The following is a 4,498-nucleotide window of genomic DNA, read 5'->3' as shown; positions in this document are numbered from 1 at the left end:
CCAGCTGCTGAGGTGAGTTCAGTGTCAGTCACATCTAGTTACCTGCTCACCCAACACATACTTCCACCACTCACTTATCTGTCCATGTGTCATACTATAGCGGCTTGCTTGATGCTGTGATGCTGGAAACTATGTCACAGGTATTTCAAACATCTGTAGGGCCAACCGGGATGTACAGGTTTGGGTACCTAGTCTTCTAGACTAAGACAGACCACGAAGAAGGACTAGATGGTCCACTTCTGCGGGATCAGCCATGGACATTTTTATGAAGAGCAGTGGAACATTGCCATAGTGATCGCAGGAGAACCCCCCTGTCACCACCTGCCCCCCCCATGAGAAGGTACTGAAAATATGACACAGTGGCTGAAGCAGTGGGCTCAGAGCCAGTGGCCATGGTGAGGTGACTCTGGACCGGCAGGGTTTCACTCTGTTCTGCAGAGACAGGCTCATTCTGGTCAGAACCAATTCTAGACCTAACCACAGCAAGCACCATCGCTCATTTGGGTGTCATTGGTGACCAGAAGCCCTGGGGCCATAGTAATAAGGCCAGCAGTTCAAAACCACCAGCAGCTCTGCTGCCGAAATAACAGGCTTTCTACTCTGGTAAAGAGTAACACACAGGGGCAGTCTCCCCTGTCCTATGGAGTTGGCATCGGCTCCATGGCGGTGAGTTTGGTTTGGGGACTATGCTATAGGCCCTATTCCGAATGAGCTTATAAGATTTGTGAAAATCTCTGAAAACAACCGAATGAACAAGCGTGGGTAATAGATTGTTCATGCAATGGTGGCTTTTTCAAGACACAGTTCCCCCCTCCCTGCAAACCCAAACCCATTGCCAATGAGCTGATTCCAATGCAGAGTGACCCTGCAGGATGGAGCGGGAATCTTTACCGATGGCAAATACTCCAAATATCTTTCCCCAGAAGAGCAGCTGGTGGCTTCCCAAGGCCGACCTTTCAGATAGCGGCGAGCACTTAACCACTGCACCATTAGAGCTCCCTTTAAAGACACCCTCAATGACCACCGCACCTTTGGAGCTCAGAGGGACCCTCACAGGGCTTCTGAGACTGTCCATCGTTCGGGAGCAGCCAGCCTTATCTTTCTCCTGCGTAGCAGAACTGGTGGCTTTGAACTCTGGACCTTGTGGTTTGTAATCCACAGTCTCTAATCCACAGCACTGCCAGGACTCATTTTTTTTTAAAGATACAGTATGCAAAAAAAAAAAAAGTCAACTTTTGGCTAACCGTTTTCTCCCACTAGTTTGGGGTTAATTGAAATTTTTTTGCAATTGACTGTTACAGCATCTGGCTCTAATTCAGAATTTAGATAAGTTCCCCTCAGTCAAGCCTCAGTACCAGATGCTCCTGGGGACTCTGGAATTTCTGGAAGGCGTGTCTCCAACAGATGCTGTAACCTCCTAGCTCTGCCTGTTGTCTAGCAGTATATCCATTGGCAGTGACTGATACCTTTAATATTTCTGCCTCTCTCCTTGAAAAACAAAGCAAAACAAATCCCCCCCACAAAAAAAAAACCCACGAGTCCATTGGGAGTGTCGTGAACGTTAGTTAGCTAGGAGGCATGGGACACACACAGGCATTGAGTCTGACAATGCTAACTCCTTTCTCTTTCTCTGCCTCTAGCTGAGAATTTCAGAAATGTGGGGAATGTTTCAAGAAAAGTAGGTTAAACAAAAACAAACCAAAGAAACCATATTGAGAAGATTCCAGTTCTTGTGGTTCTTTAAACTCACTCTCACTTTTTCAAATCAAATGAAGTCCAACTCTTCAACTTGGCAAATGGGAGGGAAATACTCCATGTTTAGCCATCATGCCAAGCTCATGACTCTGTCTCTGGTTCCATCACTCACGTGGCAGCATGAGGCACCCAGGAACCAACCACCTATTTATTTTGACCAACATTCCTGGACTGGGCATGCGAGGTAGATGATTTAAACGAGAGTGAGTTAGACAGGACCATCAAATCATGAGAGCCGTGTCTGGTTCTGATAGGGCGAAATGGAGCAGGCAGGGCATTTTCACAAGCACATGTAAGGTACAGAACTAGGCACTGTTGCTATAAAGGCTCGTGAGGATCTTAGGAGAAGCAAGAGGCATAGTGGGAGCCAGAGCCATGTCTTCCAAAATGCCACCCAATGCCAGGGACAGGCACGGCCTGAGCATGTTGGACCGGGGTCCAGCCTGGTCCCATGGGTGCAGAGAGAAGGTTTTCCGCGGGAGATGCTGCCCAAGCCAGACCTTGAGGAATCGGCAGGAGTCAGCCAGGTGAATGAAGTCCTAGTGGCACTGGAGTTAAAGCACATGGCTGCTAATCTAAAGGCTGGCAGTTCGAGTCCACCGGCGACTCTGAGGGAGAAAGATGTGGCAGTCTGCTTCTATCAGACTTGCCAACCCCACAGGCACTGTAACTCTGCCCTATAGTGTCCCCATGAGTGGCATCGCCGTGACAGTAAAGAACTGACCTACTCTCAGAATCCGCTCTGGGAAAGGGGCATGGGCATTAACAACAGCAACAACAAAGAAAGGAAAAGAAGCAACTGGCAGTTTTTAGAGAACAGAAATAAACAATAAAGTCTCCTGTGGAACAGTCTTACCTCCATCGTCTCGGCCAAGTCCTTTATGACAGCCGCTTGCTTTTCATCCGTGAGCTTCACCCGGAACACCTTTTCCCTTTAAGAATGTGAAAAATGACCAGTGTGAACTCTCAGGAAGCACTCCTCCATTCGCTTCGCACACCGAGGCCTGGGACCCGGGGCAGGGAGACGTACCTGTCAAAGCGAACAGGAGCCATCGCCAGGGCGGCCGTGATCAAACTCACGCACAGGAAGAGCCTCATGGTCCCTCTTTGCTGGACACAAGGCCCCCGGTCAGTTTTATGCCTCCGTTCTTATCAAGATGAGCAGCTGATATCCTCTTGGGGTTCTGCTAGATGAACCGTCTCCCCCTTCTTTATCTTTCTAGCTGGGGAGGGAGAGAAAGCTACAGTGCTCACAGTGACAGCCCTGGGACAGGCAAACTGCCGTGCCACTGGTATGCCTTCTCATGACGGGGAATGCTCCTGTACTGGTGAAACATCGGAGGCAAATTACTTTTGCAAATAACTCGCCGAGGTGCAGAGCTGGTACGATGAGATCAAGGCTCGCTGTTTCTTCATTGTTGCTGTCTTCAGAATCTGAGTGATTTAGGGACCTTCACAGTCTTTCTGAGGGTGAAAGTAATCAAAGTCATTTAATCAGCACAACTTGGTTTATCACGGATTATTTGGGAAAGGACCTTTACCTAGAACCAGAGGTTACCTAGTACGATGAGTGGATTTATGCATTCAGATAGCTTTTCAAAAATGTCCCCTTAAAACTGCCTCTCACTTCTGTCTCTCTCTAAGGCAGTGGTTCTCCACCTTCCTGAGGCCATGACCCCTTCATACAGTTCCTCATATGGTGGTGACCCCAACCCTAAAATTATTTTCGTTGCTACTTCATAACTGTACGTTTGCGACAGTTATGAATTATAATGTAAATATCTGATATGTAGGATGTATTTTCATTGCTATGAATTGAACATAATTAAACATAATTAAAGCATAGTTATTAATCATGAAACAATATGTAATTAGATATTGTGAAATATTTATGTGTTTTCTGATGGTCTTAGGTGACCCCTGTGAAAGGGGTCTCAACCCACAGGTTGAAAACCGCTGCTCTCATGGTTTTTGGGTGATGCCCATGTACAGTACCAACTGCTTCCTCCCCCTCCCTCTCATGGTGAAGACTAACTTTCTTCTATCTGCTTAAGAGGTTCTCCTCCAAATCTGCAGGTAACAATGAGGACATTTGACAAATGCCTTTATGCCTGTCTTTGATGTCAGATTAGCTCAGCGGCACTGGAAATTCCCGAAACAAAAGCACGTTCTGCAGCAGCAGCGTGTGCCTGAGGGGACGTTCCATTCCTTGTCCGACAGCGTGCAAGCTTGTGCACCTTGGGTGTTGCTGGAAGATGTGTAACCGTCATTTCAAATCCCAGCTGCAAATACTCCTCATAATTGGAGCATATAGCACACCAGTAAGGATCTAGGAGCCTCAGAAGCTGTTGGGAGTGGTGCACTGAGGAGGACTAGTGTTGTATTTATTCAAAACTGAAAACAGCATTTTCAAGGTCTATCCTGAAGTACAGCTCTCTCAGTGGTAGGATGATATTTTTATACCTGGGCGGAAGGGGAGTTAATATAACTACATTCAGATTCCCTCACTAACCACAAATGCCAAAGATGAAGAGGAATGCATGGCTTTTGAGTCTGAAGTGGACCAAACTCGCAGTCACGATAATTCCTGGTGATGGGAAGGGAAAAGTTGGAAGTGAAAAACCGAGCTTCAGAGTTAGGAAATGCAGCCTTGGTGGTGGAAACAATGCTGTCTATCAGATGATAGGAGTTGGCACCAGCACTGACTCCCTCCTTCATTTTCAACAGTGTAGATGGAAGCTGT

This window comes from Tenrec ecaudatus, chromosome 8 (genome assembly GCF_050624435.1).
Source record: "Tenrec ecaudatus isolate mTenEca1 chromosome 8, mTenEca1.hap1, whole genome shotgun sequence".
NCBI lineage: Eukaryota > Metazoa > Chordata > Mammalia > Afrosoricida > Tenrecidae > Tenrec > Tenrec ecaudatus.
Note: the sequence above shows the minus strand (reverse complement) of the source record.